This window comes from Ranitomeya variabilis, chromosome 1 (genome assembly GCF_051348905.1).
Source record: "Ranitomeya variabilis isolate aRanVar5 chromosome 1, aRanVar5.hap1, whole genome shotgun sequence".
NCBI classification, from domain to species: domain Eukaryota; kingdom Metazoa; phylum Chordata; class Amphibia; order Anura; family Dendrobatidae; genus Ranitomeya; species Ranitomeya variabilis.
In genome coordinates, this window is record NC_135232.1 from 1,158,339,158 (window position 1) to 1,158,364,879 (window position 25,722).

At 49.5% G+C, this 25,722-nt stretch overlaps 1 protein-coding gene across 1 annotated transcript in view; it reads left to right on the top strand.

Moving 5' to 3' along the window:
- Positions 1-25,722, top strand: part of CDC25B (cell division cycle 25B) — a 77,820-nt gene that overhangs the window by 7,489 nt on the left and 44,609 nt on the right. The gene's annotated exons all lie outside the window — the stretch shown is intronic.

The following is a 25,722-nucleotide window of genomic DNA, read 5'->3' on the forward strand; positions in this document are numbered from 1 at the left end:
TCTATGTTGGTACACTTTCCCACAATTGGTTAACTAGTGACCTGGATTGTGATATTGACCAATTTTGTATTAATTGTGAAGTATCTATGTACAAACTTTATTTGGCTTATTCCAATAAAAATTGTATCTTTTATCTGGCATGTCAGGAAATAGGTAGAAGTTCTGATTACTTCAATTACACAGACACAGCTCTGAGCTGCAGTTTTTTCTGCCTGTGTGCAATCCCACCTTTCCCCCTCCCTTCTCCTTGCTATATGGCTGTAATGTGAGACCCGCGTGCTGGCAACATCCACGGAATAATTTTTATGGCTCTGTGCTGGGAAAGCCAGTCCTCTCCCTAAACCCCTCATCCCCCCCTCCCGCCTGATACCAGCATAACTGGTACAGCAACTTTTCAAACTGAATGGGACTCTTTTGTTCTTGAAAAGTTATGTATATGGGCACCGATCAGGGATAACGAGATAAAAGTTACATATTCCTGATGTCCACCGAGAGATCTATAACTCACTGAAATCGCTAGGAGCTAAACCCAATGAAATGCCAGGATCAGATTTCTCCATAAGCGGGTCATGTAACTACACCGTGTTTACACTTAAACGAACCCCCTGCCGTTGTGAGCATCATGATCCTTGAGTCGTTCTTCTATGAGGTTCATACAGCGAGTTATGTAGAGAAATGATTTGTCCTAACTCTAAGAAAGGGGAGGATTCAGCTTCTGACTGAGGTCACTACAGGGGGAGTGCCTTGGTTTTGGGCACGGAGATAAGTGAGGGAGACATCATTGTCACAGATCCCCCCGGATATGTCCGGGATCCCACCAATCTGTCACGGTTCACGGGGAAGATACCTTTATCATCCCCGCCACTCACACCAATTTGTAACGAACCAGGGTTGTTTGGTTGCCCCTGGTTCCTTCTGAAGGGGATTTATCTATGTCCCACTTCCAGTTCCAGTTTGGAACTTGCAGCTCTCTGGCGCCCCCTTACCCTCAGGTCAGTCAGAATACTGCACCTAGGGTAATAAGTCGCCTGAAAGGTTGCCTGCTATCTACTGGTTATTGGGCACGCTGCAGCGAGGGAGATATAACTACTCCCCACAGGCGGAAAATATAATTATCAATGCCGCCGGTCGTTGCAAAAACGCCCAAGTGCACAGGACAAAGTATGCTGCCACCAGCTCCGATTTTACCAGTATTAACGGGTCCGGAGCCAACCCAAATCAGTAGCGTAATTCATTTCAGAGGACGCGACAGTTCATTATAAAGCATGGAGAGACAAGCTAGTAGTTTCATATTTTACTCCAAAAAGTATTCAGTGTTTACAAAGTATAAAAAGAAATAATAAAGGAAACAATATCATAGGTGCAATGCAATTACAAATAAAATGGGATAAAAATTGTATCATCTTGACTGGCCATGTGCTGGGCGGAAGGGTGAGCATATATCCAGATGCATAGCACCCCTCTGTATAGCAGCTAGACCCCGGACAAAAGACACTGCAAGAATGCTGTCTCACTAAGTTATTTCCTAGCCTAAAACCAAAGCCCTCCCCTTGTGATGACCTCACTTAGAGGCTGGATACTCCCCTGTCTTAGCAGTATAAAAACTATTTGATGCCTAGCTCGCTGTATGAATCTCGTATATGAAATACACCAGGATCACATGGTGCACTACGTTGGGGTGATTCTTTTAAGTGTAAACACGGAGCAATTACGTGAGCCGCTTACGGAGAAATCCACACTTTGCACTCAATGCGTTTAGCTGTTAGCGCTTTCAGTAAGTGATAGATCTATCGATGGACATCCGGAATCTATAACTCTTATATCCTTGCCCAAATCGGTGCCAATACATATCCCTTTAATAGAACAAAGAGATACATGTAGTTTGGAAGTGGCTATACCAGTTTTGGCTGATATTGGTTGGAAGGAGTGAATGGGGAGTGTAGGGAGACTGGTATTCGCAGAGTAAAGCCATAAAACTTCTTCAGTGATTCTAGTGAGGGTTTTGAAATACACAGACAGCAGGCAGAGTGAGAAGAGGGGGGGTCGGAATGGCCCACAGCGTGTCTGTGCTCACCTTTAAGGGACGTAGCAGAGCTCAGTGTGCGTCATCATAGACATTCAAATGCCTCATGTTCCTGACACCTCCCCCATTTTGGACTGCGCTATGGAGGCAGGACCTCTCAGTACTCCTCCATGCGCACCTGGGCAGGTTCGCCCCGGCGAGACAACCCATCTGCATTGCCATGCTCCCTGCCCGTTTTGTGTTTGATTGTAAAGTCGTACTGCTGGAGGGCAAGGCTCCAGCGTAGCAACCTTCCGTTGGTTCCACACATGGCTTGTAGCCAGCGCAGAGGGTGGTGGTCCGTCACCACAGTGAAGGTGCGCCCGTACAGGTAGGGCTGCAAACGTTGCAGGGCCCAGACTATGGCCAGGCACTCCTTCTCGATGGTGGAATAGGCCACTTCCCTCGGCAGAAGCTTCCGTCTCAGGTACAACATGGGGTGTTCATGGTTCCCCGAGTCGACCTGGCTGAGCACAGCACCGAGGCCAAACTCGCTGGTGTCGGTCTGCACCAAGAACGGTCGACTGCTGTCCACTGCTTTCAACACAGTAGCATTGCATAGGGCTGTTGTCAATGCCTGGAAGGCCCCCTCACAGCCGTCGGTCCAGTCGACTATTTGGGGTAGCTTCTTCCTGGTGAGGTCCGTCAATGGTTTTGCAAGGCTACAATATTTCTGTACGAAGTACCTATAGTACCCTTGCAGTGCCCAGGAAGGACATCACCTATTTCTTGGGGGTGGGCCAAGACACGATCCCAGGCTTTGGCTTTATGGACTTCCCACCTACCCGGTGCCCCAGGTAGCGGACCTCTCTCATGCCCATCTGGCACTTTCCCGGCTTGATGGTCAGACCGGCTTGGTGAATACGCCTGAGCACCTCCTGAAGATGCTGCAGGTGTTCATCCCAGGAGGAACTGAAGATGGAAATGTCATCAACGAACGCCACCGCGTACTCCTCCAGTCCCTGAAGCAGGTGGTTGACCATCAGCTGGAAAGTGGCAGAGGCATTCTTCATGCCGAAGGGTATGACCGTGGACTCATTCAGTCCGAAGGGTGTGATAAAGGTGGACTTCTCCTGCACCTCGGGGGTCAGGGGAATCTGTCAGTATGCTCGACTCAGATCCATTATGGTCAGATATTTTGCACCAGCTAACCACTCAAGCAGCTCCTCGATGAGCGGCATTGGGTGCACGTCAGAGGCTGTGATGGCGTTGAGCCCCCTGTAGTCCACGCAGAACCGGGTGGTCTGATCCTTCTTTGGCACGAGAACTACAGGTGAGGCCCGCGCACTCTTTGACCTTGAATCACCCCCAGCTATAACATCCCATCGATCTCCTGGCGCATAACCTGCTGCACCTTCTCGGAGATCCGATAGGGTGTTCGCCGTAGTGGGGCATGATTCCCGGTGTCCACCTCGTGGACTGCTAACTCAGTCCTTCCAGGTCGGTTGGAGAACACGGCCCGGAAGGGTTCCAGCATGGTCCACAACTGCGACCTCTCGGGTTTGGTTAACAAGGCGCTTACCTCCACGTCCTCAATAGACCCACTGGCCTTGGCTTGGTCCAGCGTGTCCAGGAGGGGGTCTTCCTCAATGTCTTCGGGCAGGCTGCAGACCGGTTCACGTTCGTGATGAGCCTTCATCATGTTGACGTGAAAGGCCTTTTGCTTACCCCGAGCGTGGTCAAGCCGGACCACATAGGTGACAACGTACAGGCCTTCCCAGGCTGCCTGAAGCTTATCATTTTGTACTGGGACCAGCACCCACACCTTTTCACCCACCTGGTAGGTCCGCTTCTGGACGTTCTGGGCTTACTAGTGCTTCTGATCAGCCTGAGCCTGCGTCATGTTGTCATGCACCAACTGCGTCAAGGTCTGCATTTTGTCACGGAAGCGCATGACATACTCCACTATGGACACTTCAGAATGATTCGGCTCCTCTTCCCAGGATTCCCTTACCAACCCAAGGGGTCCCTGGAGTTGCCTGTCATACAGGAGCTCGAAGGGGGAGAACCCCGTTGAGGACTGCGGAACCTCTTGGTAAGCGAATAGCAGGTGTGGGAGGTACCGCTCCCAGTCGCATCCTTGGATCTCAACCAGCATGCGTAGCATCTGTTTGAGGGTACTATTGAAGCACTCACACAAGTCATTGGTCTGTGGGTGATATGCACTCGATACCAGACACTTCATCTGCATTTTCTTACAGCGAGCCTCCATTAGGCGAGACATGAATTGGGTTCCTTGATGGGTAAGCATTTCCCTGGGAAATCCTACCCTTGAAAAGATGGCCAACAGTGCATCCGCCACCTTATCTGCCCTAGTGGAGGACAAAGCCACTGCCTCTGGGTACCGGGTAGCATAGTTTACCACAGTGAGGACGTATTACTTTTCAGAGCTGCTGGGGACGGCCAGCGGGCCCACAATGTCCACCGCGATCCTCTGGAAAGGCTCCTCAATCACTGGCAAAGGGATCAGGGTAGCCTTAAGTGCAGGCCCTGCCTTCCCCACTGTGAGGAAAATGTATGTCCGATAATGGAAAAAAAAACAGCTGGGATATAGGGATTTTTGCACTTCTGACCATGATCCCACCGCTGCCACCAATTTGTCACGAATCCGCACCGCTGCCACCAATATGTCACGATTCACACCGTGACCGTCACCCCTACGTCACGGATCAGGGTGACTTTAGGCCAACAGACGGCTATCACATGTGCAGGGGGCTTATCTTAGTTATCCCTCCACTGCTACAATGTGATGGAAAAAAAAAACACACAAGGCTATTGACCTCTTACGAAACAAAAAAGAAAAAAGAAAAAAATCCGCACTCACAGTTGGTTACATCAGAGACCTCAGGTTTCACTGTTGCATGTGTGTCTATACCGCCAGGATTATAAGACGGGGTGCTCCACAAGAATAACACAGTCCATAAAATGTGAAAAAATAGAAAAAGAGGGCACTCACCATCTAAAGCCTTTTATCAGTCCTTTATTGTGGCATAAAAGAGTAGTAGTAGCAGGTCTTACAGGAGAACGCAGGTGTCATGAGACGACGGCCCGTTTCGCGCAAGTGCGCTTCTACAGGTCTACGGAAAGACTGGAAAGAGGGGAATTAATAGCAGCTGATGTGACGCCTAGGCTCCGCCTCTACCAGAAACCAGTAAGAAACCTTGGAAGCTGGTCAGACACAGTGATACGGATGGCAGACAAGGGAGGAAACACCGTCCTGTTAAAAAAAGAGATGTACATGAAGGAAGCTCACAACCAATTAGCAAAAACTGATACATATCACAAACTTAAGACAGACCCCACAGTGAAATATAAAAATGATTTGCGTACATTTTTGAGAGTTTACGTAGAGGAGGGAATTATTTCAGAAAAACAAGCGGAGAAGTTATTTCCCAATTTTCCACAAAAGCCACATTGGTACTATGTACCGAAGATCCATAAATCTCTATCAGCTCCACCAGGCCGCCCCATTGTCTCAGGGGTAGGCTCTTTGACAGAACCTTTATCGAGATATATTGATTGGCTTTTACATCCTCTTCTACCCGACATTCCCTCCTATATACGCGATACCAAAGATTTTTTGAGAGTTTTAAAAAGTTTCACGTGGCAGGAAAGTTTCTTTATGGCTTCGATTGATGTTGAAAGCCTATACACCCGCATACCACAAAAAATAAGGGTGGAAGCAGTACGAGAAATTTTGTCTTATACTGCAACAGATATAAGAACGGTTAATTTTATTTGTGACGGCTTAAAGTTCATATTGACTCATAATGCTTTTCAGTTTGACTCCACCTGGTTTTGGCAGGTAGTAGGTACGGCGATGGGTACGCCCGTCGCATGTACCCTAGCCAACCTATTCCTAGCAGTATTTGAAAATCGTTACATCTACGCAGACACTAACCCGTACCTAGTAGTGTTGAGCGATACCGTCCGATACTTGAAAGTATCGGTATCGGAAAGTATCGGCCGATACTGGCAAAGTATCGGATCCAATCCGATACCGATACCCGATACCAATACAAGTCAATGGGACTCATGTATCGGACGGTATTCCTGATGGTTCCCCGGGTCTGAAGGAGAGAAAACTCTCCTTCAGGCCCTGGGATCCATATAAATGTGTAAAAGAAAGAATTAAAATAAAAAATATCGCTATACTCACCTGTCCGACGCAGCCGGGACCTCAGCGAGGGAACCGGCAGCGTTGTTTGTTTAAAATTCGCGCTTTTACTTGGTTACGTGAAGTCCCGGCTTGTGATTGGTCAGGGCGGCCATGTTGCCGGGACGCGGACCAATCACAGCAAGCCGTGACGAAATTACGTCACGGCTTGCTGTGATTGGTCCGCGTCCCGGCAACATGGCCGCCATTAACCAATCACAAGCCGTGACGTCACGGGAGGCTGGAAACGCGCGCTTTTTAAAATGGGCGCGTGTCCAGCCTCCCGTGACGTCACGGCTTGTGATTGGTTAATGGCGGCCATGTTGCCGGGACGCGGACCAATCACAAAGCCGGGACGTAATTTTAAAATCCTTAAGGACCTGAAATTACGTCACGGCTTGCTGTGATTGGTTGCGTCTCCCATGTGACTGCGACGCAACCAATCACAACGCCGGAACGTAATTTTAAAATCCTGAAGGACCTGAAATTACGTCACGGCTTGCTGTGATTGGTTGCGTCCCGGTCACATGGGCGGCACGCAACCAATCACAAGCCGGGACTCATGTAAAGGAAAGAAAAGCGCAAATTTTAAACAAAGAACGCTGCCGCTTCCCTCGGTAAGGTGCAGGCTGCGTCGGAGAGGTGAGTATAGCAATATTTTTTATTTTAATTCTCTCTTTTACACATTTTTACATTAATGTTGTTTCGATACCGATACCCGATACCACAAAAGTATCGGATCTCGGTATCGGAATTCCGATACAGCAAGTATCGGCCGATACCCGATACTTGCGGTATCGGAATGCTCAACACTAGTACCTAGGTAACATAAAATTGTTTTTGAGATTCGTGGACGACGTTTTCATTGTTTGGGATGGGTCTGAGGTGGACTTCCAGAATTTTGTACATCATCTAGAGCAAACAAATACCATGAACATGAAGTTCACATCAGGTTTTGGGGGGTCGAACCTAGTCTTTTTAGACGTTAAACTTTGGATCAGTGATGGCCTCGTTCAAAAGGAGGTCTTTAGAAAACCTTCTTCTACTAATTCTCTCTTACATTACAATAGTGCACATCCGCATTATACAAAAAATTCCCTCCCATATAGTCAGTTTTTGAGGGTTAAGAGATTGAATAGTAGTAAAGAAGGCTATATAAAACAATCCCAGGATCTATATGACAGATTTAGAGCGCGAGGTTATCCTCAACCCGTGTTAAAGAAAGCCAAAATAAGGGCAGAAACAAATGAAATCGTAAATGTCAGAAAAAGTAATACTTCACAAAAAAGATTTGTTTTCAGTTTCAAATACGGACCAATGGACAATTGTGTCAGATCGGCCATCCGCAAAAGTTGGCACATTCTGGAAAGGGACCCAGTCCTTACAGAGTTGACCAGCCGAGGGCCTTTATTTGCATGTCGCAGAAGCAGGAATTTAAAAGACATATTGGTACGTAACAGAGTGGTTTCTGATAATAACAATTGGCTGAAGGCAGGAATACCGCAAGGGAACTTTAAATGCGGACATTGTAGCTATTGTGAACACCACTTGGTCAGTAAAGTGATCCATATAGGACCATTTTATCATGTAGTCAGAGACTATATCTTGCAGAACGACCCATGTTGTCTATGTAGTATTCTGCCCGTGCGGGTATTATTATGTGGGGAAGACTATTCGCCCTTTGTTTATAAGATTCAGAGAGCACTTCAACTCTATAAAAACAGGCAAAGGAGTCCCCCGTCTGATTAACCATATACGGGTCCACCATAACAGTAACGCGGCCACTATGCGGTTTGCCGGTTTAGAACGAGTTACACTCCCAATACAAGGTGGCGATCATAATAAACTGCTACTTCAGAAGGAGGGCAGATGGATTTTAAAAGTTAACGCCACAGGCCCGATGGGCTTAAACGAAAGAACAGACATGTCTATGTTTTTGTAAGTATTATAACTTTGTTCATATTAGTTAATACGGTAGCAATATTAGCAAGGTGTCACTGAATATGTATATCGTTATGTTTTTAATGTGTGTTCTTTTAATGATTAGTATGTTCCAAGGTTTCTTACTGGTTTCTGGTAGAGGCGGAGCCTAGGCGTCACATCAGCTGCTATTAATTCCCCTCTTTCCAGTCTTTCCGTAGACCTGTAGAAGCGCACTTGCGCGAAACGGGCCGTCGTCTCATGACACCTGCGTTCTCCTGTAAGACCTGCTACTACTACTCTTTTATGCCACAGTAAAGGACTGATAAAAGGCTTTAGATGGTGAGTGCCCTCTTTTTCTATTTTTTTCACATTCTATTGACCTCTTAGTTTACAGCAGGGGCTTATTTTAGGTATCCCAGTCTGCAGCTGATTCAGCAATACCGGCAGGAGGCCCGAACCGAGCGGCAAGCGGAGCGGGAGAACCAGCTGCAGTTAGCGCGACTGCAAATGCAGGGGTCATCCCAGTCCAGCCGTGAGCCCAGCAGCGCTCAGATACCGAAGCCCCGGCCCCATCACTTTCCTGTTATGGAAAAGGACGGGGACTTGGACACTTTTCTGCGGGTCTTTGAGAAAGCCTGCAGGTAGTACCAGCTGCCTATACAAGAATGGGCACGATACCTGACACCAGGGCTGAGAGGCAAAGCTCTGGAGGCGTTTGCTGCCCTCCCTCAAGAACAAGATGGTGACTATGAGGCCATCAAGCAGGCCCTCATAGCCAAGTACCAGCTTACACCTGAGGTTTACCGTAGAAAGTTCCGGAACCTCCACCGTGGCCCACATGACAGCTACGGCGATGTGGCACATGGACTGGGGACCCACTTTGACCAGTGGACCCAAGGACTGTCAGTGACCACCTTTGCACAGCTGCGAGACCTGATGATCAAAGACCAGTTCTTACATCTTTGTCCAGCTGAGGTGCGACAGTTCGTGATGGACAGAGAACCCAAAGACGTGACGAAAGCAGCGCAGATTGCCGATGCTTATGAGGCAACTGTAGATCGGAAGTGCAGAAACCAGTCACCACCAGCTGGAGAGGGGGTAAGCCTGCAACCAACGCCAGTACCCCTGCCAGCCAACACCCCAGAGGTCCTGTCCCCGTAGCCAACAGCATCAGACCTACCACCAAACCTCGCCAGTGTTACGTCTGCAACCAGACTGGTCATATCAGTCCCTACTGTCCAGACAAGCCGAAGAAACCCCCATCCACGGCCCCCGGGCCTAATGCAGCAGTTCTTTTGGTGGGTGGTGTGGCTGGGAGGGTGTGTGACAACGTACAGCCCGTCACTGTGGGAGGCCATGTTGCTACAGGCCTCAAGGATACCGGGGCTGAACGAACCCTCATCCGACCCGAACTGGCGGCCCCTGAAGAAATCATTCTGGGGAAAACCCTAACTGTCACTGGGATTGGGGGCATCAGCTGTCCCTTACCGATGGCCCGGGTTTATATTGATTGGGGTGCCGGGAGCGGGGTGAAGGAAGTGGGGCTGTCTGATAATTTGCCCACTGATGTTTTGTTGGGGACTGATTTGGGGAGGATGGTTGGATACTACGTCCCTGACACCCCTCCCCAATCAGCTAATAAGGGTAACATTAACCCTGATGATGATGATGATGATGATGATGGGAAATCGCATTTGTTACATGACTATGCTTTATCTTGTAATGATGCATCTGATAACCATTGAAAATGTTGTACCTGTGCCAGCTGAACCTGATAATGATTTTTCTGTGAAAGTTGATGTGTCCATAGGTACAGAAGTGCTCAGCCACGTCGCTCTGCGGAGTGAGACGGCTGAGGAACCCCTAGCAGGGGCAAGTGTCGGTGCTACAGGAAATGGGGAGATACATGGGAACCGTGAGGAAGGTGATGCCATGCAATTGACCAGTGCCACCAAGGAAGGTAACTGGCCCATAAGTAGCACTGCTCCTGGAGTGTTGGGGGTGGATGGGGAGGTAGAACCCATAGCAGCGTCAGCTGATGGGTTTGTAGAAATCCCCGGGGAGACAGCCTACGTAGCTGCTGTCACCCGCAGTCAGAGTGCCCGGAATGCAGATAACTGTCTGCCTCCCGGACCCTCCTCAGTCTTCAGTATGACTGAACCAGAGGTGGACCCAGTGCAGGTCCCAGAGGGCTCCCGTGGGGAAGGGACCCTGACGTCGCTTCTGGCTTCCCCTAGCCAGGAGTTTCAGGCCGCTCTGCACACAGATGCGAGCCTGGAGAGTTTGAGACAACTCGCCGAGACGCCCATCTCCGAGACTGATAAGGAGATGGTGTTCTGGGAAAGAGGAAGGTTGTACCGGGAGACAGTACCCGGAAAATCGCAAAAGGAGTGGTTGAGGGAAAGACAGCTGGTCGTCCTGCAGCAATTCAGGAGTGAGTTCTTGCGGACTGCCCATGAGATCCCGCTCGCTGGACACTTGGGGATCAGTGAAACTAAGGCCTGGCTGTCTCAACACTTCTATTGGCCTAAAATGGGGACAGATGTGTTAAACTACTGCCGCTCCTGTGTCACCTGTCAAAGAGTGGGGAAGGCGGGGCCTGCTCTTAAGGCTCCCGTGATCTCTTTGCCAGTGATAGAAGAGCCTTTCCAGAGGATTGCGGTGGACATTGTGGGCCCGCTGGCCGTCCCCAGCAGCTCTGGAAAGCAATACATCCTTACTGTGGTAGACTACGCTACCCTGTACCCAGAGGCAGTAGCTCTGTCGTCAACTAGGGCAGATAAGGTGGCGGATGCCCTGTTGGCTATCTTTTCACGTGTAGGATTTCCCAGGGGGATGCTCACTGATCAAGGGACCCAATTCATGTCTCGCCTAATGGAGGCTCTCTGTAAGAGAATGCAGGTGAAGCACCTGGTATCGAGTGCGTATCACCCACAGACCAATGGCTTGTGTGAACGCTTCAATGGTACCCTCAAACAGATGCTACGCATGCTGGTTGAGACACAAGGGCGCAACTGGGAGCGGTACCTCCCACACCTGCTGTTCGCTTACCGAGAGGTTCCGCAGGCCTCGACGGGGTTCTCCCCCTTTGAGCTCCTGTACGGCAGGCGAGTCCGGGGACCCCTTGGGTTGGTAAGAGAATCCTGGGAAGAGGAGCTGAACCCTTCTGAAGTGTCCATAGTGGAGTATGTCATGCGCTTCCGTGACAAGATGCAGACCTTGACGCAGTTGGTGCATGACAACATGACGCAGGCTCAGGCTGACCAGAAGCACTGGTATGACCAGAACGCCCAGGAGCGGACCTACCACGTGGGTCAAGGTGTGGGTGTTGGTCCCTGTATCAACGGATAAGCTTCAGGCAGCCTGGGAGGGCCCGTACGTCGTCCACCAACAGCTCAACCCAGTCACCTACGTGGTCAAGCTTGACCACGCTCGGGGTAGGCGAAAGGCCTTTCACGTCAACATGATGAAGGCTCATCACGAACGTGAACCTTTCGTCCTACCGGTTGGCAGCTTACCCGAAGATGGGGAGGAAGACACCCTCCTGGACATGCTGGCCCAAGCCAAGGCCGGTGGGTCCATTGAGGACGTGGAGGTAAGCGCCTCGCTAACTGAACCACAGCGGTTGCAGTTGCAAACCACAGTGGAACCCTTCCGGGTCGTGTTCGCCAACTGACCTGGAAGGACTGAGTTAGCAGTCCACGAGGTGGACACCGGGAATCATGCCCCACTACGGCGAACACCCTATCGAATCTCCAACCAGGTGCAGCAGGTTATGCGCCAGGAGATCGATGAGATGTTACAGCTGGGGGTGATTCGACGGTCAAAGAGCGCGTGGGCCTCACCCGTAGTTCTCGTGCCAAAGAAGGACCGGACCACCTGGTTCTGCGTGGACTACAGGGGGCTCAACGCCATTACAGCCTCTGACGCGCACCCAATGCCGCGCATCGAGGAGCTGCTTGAGAAGTTAGCTGGCGCAAAATACCTGACAATAATGGATCTGAGTCGAGGATACTGGCAGATTCCCCTGAGCCCCGAGGCGCAGAAGTCCGCCTTTATCACACCCTTTGGACTGTACGAGTCCACGGTCATGCCCTTCGGCATGAAGAATGCCCCTGCCACTTTCCAGCGGATGGTCAACCTCCTGCTTCAGGGACTGGAGGAGTACGCAGTGGCGTACTTGGATGACATTGCCATCTTCAGATCCTCCTGGGAGAAACACCTGCAGCATCTCGAGGAGGTGCTCAGGCGAATTCACCGAGCAGGACTGACTATCAAGTCGGGAAAGTGCCAGATGGGCATGAGGGAGGTCCACTACCTGGGGCACCGGGTAGGCGGAGGCACCCTAAAGCCAGAGCCTGAGAAAGTGGGAGCGATCGTGGACTGGCCCACTCCCAGGACAAAGAAACAGGTGATGTCCTTCCTGGGCCCTGCAGGGTACTATAGGCGCTTCGTACAGCACTATAGTAGCCTGGCAAAACCTTTGACGGACCTCACCAGGAAGAAGCTACCCCACATCGTCAACTGGACAGATGGCTGTGAGGGGGCCTTCCAGGCGTTGAAAACCGCACTGTGCAACGCCCCTATGTTGAAAGCAGTCGACAGCAGTCGACCGTTCTTGGTACAGACTGACGAAAGCGAGTTTGGCCTCGGTGCTGTGCTCAGCCAGGTTGACTCGGAGGACCAAGAGCACCCCGTGTTGTACCTGAGCCGGAAGCTTTTGCCGAGGGAAGTGGCCTACTCTACCATTGAGAAGGAGTGCCTGGCCATAGTCTGGGCCCTGCAGCGCTTGCAGCCCTACTTGCACGGTCGCACCTTCACCATGGTGACCGACCACAACCCTCTGCGCTGGCTAAACGCCATGTGTGAAACCAACGGCAGGTTGCTACGCTGGAGCCTTGCCCTTCAGCAGTTTGACTTCACCATTGAACACAAAACGGGCAGGGAGCATGGGAATGCAGATGGACTGTCCCGCCAGGGTGAACCTACTGAGGTGCGCATGGAGGCATACCGTGGGGTTCTGCCTCCCTAGCACAGAGCAAAAGGGGAAGTGTGGTCAAGCCGGACCACATAAGTGACAACGTAAGGGCCTTCCCAGGCTGCCTGAAGCTTATCATTTTGTACTGGGACCAGCACCCACACCTTTTGACCCAGTCCGCTTCCGGACGTTCTGGTCGTACTAGTGCTTCTGATCAGCCTGAGCCTGCGTCATGTTGTCATGCACCAACTGCGTCAAGGTCTGCATTTTGTCACGGAAGCGCATGACATACTCCACTATGGACATTTCAGAATGATTCGGCTCCTCTTCCCAGGATTCCCTTACCAACCCAAGGGGTCCCTGGAGTTGCCTGCCATACAGGAGCTCGAAGGGGGAGAACCCCGTCGAGGACTGCGGAACCTCTTGGTAAGCGAATAGCAGGTGTGGGAGGTACCGCTCCCAGTCGCATCCTTGGATCTCAACCAGCATGCGTAGCATCTGTTTGAGGGTACCATTGAAGCACTCACACAAGTCATTGGTCTGTGGGTGATATGCACTCGATACCAGACACTTCATCTGCATTTTCTTACAGAAAGCCTCCATTAGGCGAGACATGAATTGGGTTCCTTGATGGGTAAGCATCTCCCTGGGAAATCCTAGCCTTGAAAAGAAGGCCAACAGTGCATCCGCCACCTTATCTGCCCTAGTGGAGGACAAAGCCACTGCCTCTGGGTACCGGGTAGCATAGTTTACCACAGTGAGGACGTATTACTTTTCAGAGCTGCTGGGGATGGCCAGCGGGCCCACAATGTCCTCTGCGATCCTCTGGAAAGGCTCCTCAATCACTGGCAAAGGGATCAGGGTAGCCTTAAGTGCAGGCCCTGCCTTCCCCACTGTGAGGAAAATGTATGTCCGATAATGGAAAAAAAAACCATAGCTGAGGGATTTTTGCATTTCTGACCATGGTCCCAAAAACTGCGGGCTAAAAAAAACTCCTTCCCTGTGTTTCTGTATGTGTGTGCAGAAGAGCTTTTATGGCTTCTTGCTGCATTCCTGACTTTCAGCTCCCAAATCCCTCATGCCCCTCCTAATGGAATTTTTACGATCGGGATAGATGCATAGACAGTTGTACCAGCTTAAACTGGTTGGATCTCCCTTGTAAAACATGAGGTCCTTTCTCCTAATATTGCAAGATATTGAGCAAACGATTTAGGCTAGGAAAATATTGAGTACATATTGCTAAAGTCCATCGGCGCATCTATCCATCACTGTAAGCAGGAGCTTCCAAGTCCAACAGGGACAGAATACGGATTTCTCTGGAACTGAGTGTCCCTACTAGCCTGAATTTAGTATCTATAGAGAGCAAATCTTAATACAAGATGAATGCTGGGTGTGATATGATTCTGACATGTTCTGGAGCGGAGATACAGGCATTAGACAAACTTGTGTGAAATTTACTAAGACTGAAGAGAGAGGAGGGTCTGGGTAAGCCAGCCCTGTTGGTTATGTCATGGGCTGCGGTTTATAAGTTTCTGCCACCGCCAGCAGTGAGTTTTGACCTGAGAAGCCTGACTGCCCGTCCTGATGCATTGGGACATATGGGAACTCCACCCACTAGCCTGGTTGCCTGCAATGTCCTGAGAACATGTGAGTGTTACCTTTTCTCATTTAAACCCTTTATTTTATAATTACCTTGTACATTTTCAATTGTCTCATTTTGTAACATCTTTGTAATATTTTTATATAAACACTGCCTTTTTCGGAGTAAAATATATAAATTACTAGTTTCCGTTCTCCTGTTCTAAAACGTACCTTAAGCCTTCCGAAGGGAATTACGCTACTGTTTTGGGTTAGCTTCGGACCCATTTAATCGAAGCTGGTGGCAGCTTACCTTTGTGCTGGGCCTTTGGGAGTCGCTGTAGCGACCGCAGCGTTGATAATTATTGTTCCTGCCTGAGTGGGAGTATTTATATCGCCTCATTGCAGCGTGCCCAATAGCCAGTACATAGCAGGCAGCCTTTCTGGCGACTATTTACCCTAGGTGCAGTACCTAATCTGACCTGAGAGTAAGGGGGCGCCAGAGAGCTGCAAGTTTCAAGTGGAACTGTAAGCGGGATAAATAAATCCCTGCAGTTCGTGGTATATTGAAGAGCAGTGGGATACCTAAAATAAGCCCCTGCTGTAAACTAAGAGGTCAATAGCCTTGTGTGGGTTTTTTTTTCATCACATTGTAGCAGTGGAGGGATAACTAAGATAAGCCCCCTGCACATGTGATAGCCGTCTGTTGGCCTAAAGTCACCCCGATCCGTGACGTAGGGGTGACGGTCACGGTGTGAATCGTGACATATTGGTGGCAGCGGTGCGGATTCGTGACACCCACTCTTTGGCAGGTGATACAGGAGCTACAGTAGTTGGTCACATCTGTCCCCATCTTGGGCCAATAGAAGTGTTGAGACAGCCAGGCCTTAGTTTCACTGATCCCCAAGTGTCCAGCGAGCGGGATCTCATGGGCAGTCCGCAAGAACTCACTCCTGAATTGGTGCGGGACGACCAGCTGTCTTTCCCTCAACCACTCCTTTTGGGATTTTCCAGGTACTTTCTCCCGGTACAACCTCCCTCATTCCCAGAACACCCTCTCCTTATCAGTCATGTAGGTGGGCATCTCAGCGAGGTGTCTCAAATTCTCCAAGCTCGCATCTGAGTGCAGAGCAGCCTGGAACTCCTGGCTAGGGGCAGCCAGAAGCGATGACAGGGTCCCTTCCCCACAGGAACTCTCTGGGACCTGCTCTGGTTCCATCTCTGGTTCAGTCACGCCCGTGGCTGAGGAGGGTCCAGAAGGCAGAACGTTATCTGCGTTCCGGCACTCCGGGTGACAGCAGCTACGTAAGCTGCCTCCCCGGGGATTTCCACAGACCCATCAGCCGGCGCTGCTATGGGTACTACCTCCCCATCCATCCCCAACATCCCAGCAGCAGTGCTACGTATGGAGCAGTTACCTTCGTCTGTGGCACTGGTCAGTTGCACGGCATCACCTTCCTCATGGTTCCCATGCATCTCCCCATTTCCCTTAGCACCATCGTTTGCTCCTGTGTCATGTTCTCAATGGCAAGAGAACATAGCATCAGCATATATAGGAACTAGCTCTTGGAAGATGGGAACTGAGCTGACCATGAACTAAACCTAACGCACAACTAGCAGTGGCCGGGTAGCATGCCTACGTTGATTCTAGATGGCCAGCACCAGCCGGAGGACTAAATAATGCTAGCAGAGGAAAATATTAGTCCTAGCTCACCTCTAGAGAAATACCCCGAAAGGAGACAGAGGCCCCCCACATGTATTGGCGGTGAATTAAGATGAAATAACAAACGTAGTATGAAAATAGGTTTAGCAAATTTGAGGTCCACTTACTACATAGCAGAAGACAGAAAGGACACTTTCATGGTCAGCTGAAAACCCTATCAAAACACCATCCAGAAATTACTTTAAAACTCTGGCATTAACTCATAACACCAGAGTGGCAATTCCTGTTCACAAGAGCTTTCCAGACACAGTAACGAAACTACAGCTGTGAACTGGAACAAAAATGCAAAAACAAACATGGACAAGAGTCCAACTTATCTAGTAGTTGTCTAGGAGCAGGAACAAGCACAGAAAGGCTTCTGATAACATTGTTGACCGGCAAGCAACTAACAGAGCAGCAAGGTTATATAGCGACTCCCACATCTTGATGGGAACAGGTGAACAGAGAAGATGAAGACACCAGTTCAATTCCACCAGTAGCCACCGGGGGAGCCCAGAATCCAAATTCACAACAGTACCCCCCCCCCTCAAGGAGGGGGCACCGAACCCTCACCAGAACCACCAGGGCGATCAGGATGGGCCCTATGAAAGGCACGAACCAAATCAGAGGCATGAACATCAGATGCATTCACCCAAGAATTATCCTCCTGGCCGTATCCCTTCCACTTGACCAAATACTGGAGTCTCCGTCTGGAAACACGAGAGTCTAAGATTTTCTCCACAACGTACTCCAACTCACCCTCAACCAACACCGGAGCAGGAGGCTCAACGGAAGGCACAACCGGTACCTCATACCTGCGCAATAATGACCGATGAAAAACGTTATGAATAGAAAAGGATGCAGGGAGGTCCAAACGGAAGGAAACAGGGTTAAGAATCTCCAATATCTTATACGGGCCGATGAACCGAGGCTTAAACTTAGGAGAAGAGACCCTCATAGGGACAAAACGAGAAGACAACCACACCAAATCCCCAACACAAAGCCGAGGACCAACACGACGGTGGCGGTTGGCAAAAAGCTGAGTCTTCTCCTGGGACAACCTCAAATTGTCCACCACCTGCCCCCAGATCTGATGCAATCTCTCCACCACAGCATCCACTCCAGGACAATCCGAAGATTCCACCTGACCAGAGGAAAATCGAGGATGAAACCCCGAATTACAGAAAAACGGGGACACCAAGGTGGCAGAGCTGGCCCGATTATTGAGAGCGAACTCTGCCAATGGCAAAAAAGCAACCCAATCATCCTGGTCAGCAGACACAAAACACCTCAGATATGTCTCCAGGGTCTGATTAGTCCGCTCGGTCTGGCCATTCGTCTGAGGATGGAAAGCGGACGAAAAAGATAAATCTATGCCCATCCTAGCACAGAATGCCCGCCAAAATCTAGACACGAATTGGGTCCCTCTGTCAGAAATGATATTCTCAGGAATACCATGCAAACGAACAACATTTTGAAAAAACAGAGGAACCAACTCGGAAGAAGAAGGCAACTTGGGCAGAGGAACCAAATGGACCATCTTAGAGAAACGGTCACACACCACCCAGATGACAGACATCTTCTGAGAAACAGGCAGATCTGAAATAAAATCCATCGAGATGTGCGTCCAAGGCCTCTTAGGAATAGGCAAGGGCAACAATAATCCACTAGCCCGAGAACAACAAGGCTTGGCCCGAGCACAAACGTCACAAGACTGCACAAAGCCTCGCACATCTCGTGACAGGGAAGGCCACCAGAAGGACCTTGCCACCAAATCCCTGGTACCAAAAATGCCAGGATGACCTGCCAACGCAGAAGAATGAACCTCAGAGATGACTCTACTGGTCCAATCATCAGGAACAAACAGTTTATCAGGTGGGCAACGATCCGGTCTATCCGCCTGAAACTCCTGCAAGGCCCGCCGCAGGTCTGGAGAAACGGCTGACAATACCACTCCATCCTTAAGGATACCTGTGGGCTCAGAGTTACCAGGCGAGTCAGGCTCAAAACTCCTAGAAAGGGCATCCGCCTTAACATTCTTAGAACCCGGTAGGTATGACACCACAAAATTAAACCGAGAGAAAAATAATGACCAGCGCGCCTGTCTAGGATTCAGGCGCCTGGCGGTCTCAAGATAAATCAAATTTTTGTGGTCAGTCAATACCACCACCTGATGTCTGGCCCCCTCAAGCCAATGGCGCCACTCCTCAAAAGCCCACTTCATGGCCAAAAGCTCCCGATTCCCAACATCATAATTCCGCTCAGCGGGCGAAAATTTACGGGAAAAGAAGGCACAAGGCCTCATCACGGAGCAGTCAGAACTTTTCTGCGACAACACTGCCCCAGCTCCGATCTCAGAAGCGTCGACCTCAACCTGAAAAGGTAGAGCAACATCAGGCTGACGCAACACAGGGGCAGAGGAAAAACGGCGCTTAAGCTCCCGAAAGGCCTCCACAGCGTCAGGGGACCAATCAGCAACATCAGCACCCTTCTTAGTCAAATCGGTCAATGGCTTAGCAATATCCGAAAAACCAGCAATAAATCGACGATAAAAGTTAGCAAAGCCCAAAAATTTCTGAAGACTCTTAAGAGAAGAGGGCTGCGTCCAATCACAAATAGCTTGAACCTTGACAGGATCCATTTCAATGGAAGAGGGAGAAAAAATATATCCCAAAAAGGAAATCCTCTGTACCCCAAAAACACACTTAGAACCCTTCACACACAAAGAATTAGACCGCAAAACCTGGAAAACCCTCCTGACTTGCTGGACATGAGAGTCCCAGTCATCCGAAAAAATCAGAATATCATCCAGATACACAATCATAAATTTATCCAAATAATCGCGAAAAATATCATGCATAAAGGACTGGAAAACTGACGGAGCATTTGAAAGACCAAAAGGCATCACTAAATACTCAAAGTGGCCCTCGGGCGTATTAAATGCGGTTTTCCACTCATCCCCCTGCCTGATTCGCACCAAATTATACGCCCCACGAAGGTCAATCTTAGAGAACCACTTGGCCCCCTTTATGCGAGCAAACAAATCAGTCAGCAACGGCAATGGGTATTGATATTTAACAGTGATTTTGTTCAAAAGCCGATAATCGATACATGGTCTCAAAGAGCCGTCTTTTTTTGACACAAAGAAAAAACCGGCTCCTAAGGGAGATGACGATGGACGAATATGTCCCTTTTCCAAGGACTCCTTTATATATTCTCGCATAGCAGCATGTTCAGGCACAGACAGATTAAACAAACGACCCTTTGGGTATTTACTACCCGGGATTAAATCTATGGCACAATCGCACTCTCGGTGCGGAGGTAACGAACCAAGCTTGGATTCTTCAAAGACGTCACGATAGTCAGACAGGAACTCAGGAATTTCAGAGGGAATAGATGTTGAAATGGAAACCACAGGTACATCCCCATGAGCCCCCTTACATCCCCAGCTCAACACAGACATAGCTCTCCAGTCAAGGACTGGGTTGTGAGATTGCAGCCAAGGCAATCCTAGCACCAAATCATCATGTAGATTATACAGCACCAGAAAGCGAATAATCTCCTGGTGATCCGGATTAATACGCATAGTTACTTGTGTCCAGTATTGTGGTTTATTATTAGCCAATGGGGTGGAGTCAATCCCCTTCAGAGGAATAGGAGTCTCCAAAGGCTCTAAATCATACCCACAGCGTTTGGCAAAGGACCAATCCATAAGACTCAAAGCGGTGCCAGAGTCGACATAGGCGTCCGTGGTAATAGATGACAAAGAGCAAATCAGGGTCACAGATAGAATAAATTTAGACGGTAAGGTGCAAATGGAAACAGATTTATCAAGCTTTTTAGTGCGCTTAGAGCATGCTGATATAACATGAGTAGAATCACCACAATAGAAACACAACCCATTTTTCCGTCTAAAATTCTGCCGCTCGCTTCGGGACAGAATTCTATCACACTGTATACTCTCTGGCGACTTCTCAGTGGACACCGCCAGATGGTGCACTGGTTTGCGCTCCCGCAAACGCCTATCGATCTGAATAGCCATTGTCATGGACTCATTCAGACCCGCAGGCACAGGGAACCCCACCATAACATCCTTAATGGCATCAGAGAGACCCTCTCTGAAAGTCGCCGCCAGGGCGCACTCATTCCACTGAGTAAGCACAGACCATTTACGGAATCTTTGGCAGTAAATTTCCGCTTCATCTTGCCCCTGAGATAGGGACATCAAAGTTTTTTCTGCCTGAAGCTCCAAATGAGGTTCGTCATAAAGCAACCCCAAGGCCAGAAAAAACGCATCCACATTGAGCAACGCAGGATCCCCTGGTGTCAATGAAAAAGCCCAGTCTTGAGGGTCGCCCCGGAGCAAGGAAATCACAATCCTGACCTGCTGTGCAGGGTCTCCGGCAGAGCGAAATTTCAGGGACAAAAATAATTTGCAATTATTTCGAAAATTCTGAAACCCAGATCTATTCCCCGAGAAAAATTCCGGCAAAGGAATTCTCGGCTCAGATACAGGTGCATGACAAACAAAGTCTTGCAAATTTTGTACCTTCGTGGCGAGATTATTCAAACCTGCAGTTACACTCTGAAGATCCATTACAAACAGGTGGACACAGAGCCATTCAAAGATTAGAAGGAGAAAAAAAAAAAAAAAAATCTCAGCAGACTTCTTATTTCTCTCCTTTCTCAGCCAAGGATTTTAACCCTTTAGTGGGCCGGTCAAACTATCATGTTCTCAATGGCAAGAGAACATAGCATCAGCATATATAGGAACTAGCTCTTGGAAGATGGGAACTGAGCTGACCATGAACTAAACCTAACGCACAACTAGCAGTGGCCGGGTAGCATGCCTACGTTGATTCTAGATGCCCAGCACCAGCCGGAGGACTAAATAATGCTAGCAGAGGAAAATATTAGTCCTAGCTCACCTCTAGAGAAATACCCCGAAAGGAGACAGAGGCCCCCCACATGTATTGGCGGTGAATTAAGATGAAATAACAAACGTAGTATGAAAATAGGTTTAGCAAATTTGAGGTCCACTTACTACATAGCAGAAGACAGAAAGGACACTTTCATGGTCAGCTGAAAACCCTATCAAAACACCATCCAGAAATTACTTTAAAACTCTGGCATTAACTCATAACACCAGAGTGGCAATTCCTGTTCACAAGAGCTTTCCAGACACAGTAACGAAACTACAGCTGTGAACTGGAACAAAAATGCAAAAACAAACATGGACAAGAGTCCAACTTATCTAGTAGTTGTCTAGGAGCAGGAACAAGCACAGAAAGGCTTCTGATAACATTGTTGACCGGCAAGCAACTAACAGAGCAGCAAGGTTATATAGCGACTCCCACATCTTGATGGGAACAGGTGAACAGAGAAGATGAAGACACCAGTTCAATTCCACCAGTAGCCACCGGGGGAGCCCAGAATCCAAATTCACAACACTCCTGTTAGGTGTTCCTCAGCCATCACACCCTGCAGAATGACATGGCTGAGCACTCCTGCACCTGTAAACACATCATTCTTGGGACACAAATGGTTAGCAGGTAACACATGCACATTTTCATCATTAGCATTATCGGTATTGCCTTCGGCATTTTCAGAAAAATGATTATCACTTACATCATTAATCTGTAAAGCATGGTCAGGTAACACATGCAATTTTCCATCATTAACAGCATTCGATCAGGGAGGGGAGTCACTCGGACATAGTATGCAACCATCCTCCCCAAATCAGTCACCAATAAAACATCAGTGGGCAAGTTATCGGACAGCCCCACTTCCTTCACCCCGCTCCCAGCACCCCAATCTATATACACCCGGCCCATTGGCAAAGGACAGCTGATGCCCCCAATCCCGGTGACAGTCAGGGTTTTCCCCACAATGATCTCTTCAGGGGCCGCCAGTTCGGGTCGGATGAGGGTTCGTTCAGCCCCGGTGTCCTTGAGGCCTGTAGCGATATGTCCCCCCATGGTGACGTGCTGCACGTTGCCACACATCCTCCCAACCACCCCACCCACCAAAAGAACTGCTGCATTAGGCCCTGGGGCCTTGGCTGGGGGATTCTTCTTCTTTTCTGGACAGTGGGCGCTGATATGACCAGTCTGCTTGCAGAAAAAACACTGGCGAGGTTCGGTGGTAGGTCTGGTGCTGTTGGCAACGGGGACAGGGCCTCTGGTGTGTTGGCTGGCAGGGGTTCTGACGTTGGTTGCAGGCTTACCCCCTCTCCAGCTGGCTGTGACTGGCTTCCGCACTTCCGATTTACGGTTGGCCTCATAGGCATCGGCAATCTGCGCTGGTTTAGTCACATCTTTGGGCTCTCTGTCCATCACGGACTGTCGCACCTCAGCTGGGCAAAGATGTAAGAAATGGTCTTTGATCATCAGGTCCCGCAGCTGTGCAAAGGTGGTCTTTGAGTCCACTGGTCAAAGTGGGTTCCGAGTCCATGCGCCACATCGCTGTACCTGTCGTGTGGGCCACGTTGGAGGTTCCGGAACTTTCTATGGTAAGTTTCAGCTGCTTGGTGGCCTCATAATCTTCATCTTGGTCTGGCGGGAGAGTAGCAAATGCCTCCAGAGCATTGCCTTTTAGCCCTGGGGTCAGGTATTGGGCCCATTGGTTATCCAGCAGCTGGTACTGTCTGCAGGATTTCTTGAAGGCACGCAGAAAAGTGTCCAAGTCCCCGTCCTTTTCCATCACAGGAAAGTACTCTGGCCGGGGTTTAGCGGTCTCAGCACTGTTGGGCTCGCCGCTGGACTGGGTCGACCTCTGCACCAGGAGTCGGGCTAACTGCAGCTAGTACTCCCACTCCGCTTGCCGCTCAGCTCTCTCTGCCTCTCGCTGGGCCTCTCGCTCAGCTTGGACCTCTCGCCGGTATTGCTGGATCAGCTGCAGATGTCCATCATGGTCATCAGCAGGGAGTTGTTCCAAGGCCACCAGCAGGTTGGGGTCTAATCCGCCCTGGTTGCAAGTAGGGCCAGCATTCAGTGGTTGGACCTCTGCTGCAGCACCATTTCCGCTTGTGCTGGCTTCTGCGGCCACTGGGCTCTGCGGCCAGGCTTGGTCTGCTTCAAATTGCACCAGTTCTGTGACCATTTGAGCCTTGGTTTTGCCCTGGGGGTCCAGGCCCTGGTACGTGCATACTCCAACAAGAGTGTCCTTCTTCTGCTGGATGTACCAGGCTTCTCCTTTTGCGGCCATCATTGCCAAATAAAAGATAGGCTAGAAAAATGAAGAGAAAGGGAGGGGGAAATCGCAAGTACAACCAATTGTCTCAGGACTGGTAAACACTGAGCATGTTCTCCAAACTTATTTGCGCCAAGTCCTCACAAGAACTGTGCAAGTTTTTAGTGAGAGGAATGATTGCTCAAACCCGATCACTAATGCTCTATTATTCCACCACTGCCACCAATATGTCACGGATTTCCCCGGATATGTCCGCGATCCCATCAATCTGTCACGGTACATGGGGAAGATACCTTGATCATCCCCATCCCCATGATCACGAGGTGCACCACATCGGGGCGATTCTTTTAAGTGTAAACACGGAGCAATTACTTGAGCTGCTTACGGAGAAATCCATGCTTTAGCGCTTTCAGTGAGTGATAGATCTATTGATGGACCTCCGGAATATATAATTCTTATATCCCTAGCCTGGATCGGTGCCAATACATATCCCGTTAATAAAACAAAGAGATGCATGCAGTTTGGAAGTGGCTATACCAGTTTTGGCTGGTATTGGTTGGGAGGAGGGAATGGGGAGTGTAGAGAGACTGGTATTCGCAGCGTAAAGCCATAAAACTTCTTCAGTTATTCTAGTGAGGGTTTTGAATTACACAGGCAGCAGGCAGAGTGAGAAGGGGGGGTCAGAATGGGCCACAGTGAGTCTGTGCTCAGCTTTAAGGGACGTAACAGAGCTCAGTGTGCGTGATCATAGACAGTGAAATACCTCATGTTCCTGACAATCAGTCTTCCCTAGTCTTTTGTCCTGGGTCTAGCTGCGAGACATGCATCTAGATGTGTGTCCATCCCCCACAGCACATGGTCTGCCATGAGATAAAATTATATGAACGAACTGTAAGTGTTTTTCAACTTTAATCCCATTTTATTTGTAATTGTACTGTACATATGATACTTGTGTACCTTTATAATACCTTTTTATACTTCTGTAAACACTGCCCACCTTTTCTGGAGTAAAATATATAAAATTACTATCTTTGTCTCTCCTTGCTCTATAACGTACTGTCACGACCTCTGAAGTGAATTACGCTACTAATCTGGGTTGGCTCCGGACCCATTATTAATTAAGAAATCGGAGCTGGTGGCAGCGGATTTGTCCTGTGCGTTTGGGAGGCTTTGTAGCGATGGACGGAGTTGATAATTATTGCTCCCGCGTGAATGGGAGTAGTTATATCGCCCTCACTGCAGTGTGCCTATGAGCCAGTACATAGCAGGCAGCCTTTCTGGCGACTAATTATCATAAGTGCAGTATCTTGTATGACCTGAGGGTAAGGGGGCGCCAGAGAGCTTAAAGTTCCAAACCGGAACTGGGAAGTGGGATATAGATAAATCCTCTTCACAAAAGAACTAGGGGCAACAAAATAACCCCGGTTCATGACAAATTGGTGTGAGTGGTGGGGAAGATAAAGTTATTCTCTCCGGGAACCGTGACATATTGGTGGCAGCGGTAGGATAATAGAGCATTAGTGATCGGGTTTGAGAAATCATTCCTCTCACTAAAAACTTGCACAGTTCTTGAGATGACTCGGCGCAAAAAAATTTTGGAGAACAAGCTCAGTGTTTAATAGTCCTGAGACAGTGTGTACTTGCGATTACGCTCTCCCTTCTCTTTGTTTTTCTAGCCTATCTTTTATTTGGCAATGATGGCCGCAAAAGGAGAATCCTGGTACACCCAGCAGAAGAAGGACACTCTTGTTGGAGTATGCACATAACACGGCCTGGACTCCCATGGCAAAACCAAGGCTCTATTGGTCACGGAACTGGTGAAAATTGAAGCACACCAAGCCCGGCCTCAGAACTCCGCGGACGCAGAAGCCAGCACCAGCGCAGGTGGGGCTGCTGCCGAGGTCCAACCGCTGAATGCTGGACCTACTTGCAACCAGGGGAGCGTGGACCCCCGCCTGCAGCTGGCTGTGCAACACTGCTCCGGAGATGACACAGAGAGAAGTCTGCAGCTGGTCCTGCAGTTCCAAGAGGCTGAGAGAGCTGAGCCGAGGCCCAGAGAAACCATGAACTGCGGCTGGCCAAACTCAGAGCCGTACCATCCACCACGTGGGGCAGCGAGTCCAACAACGCTC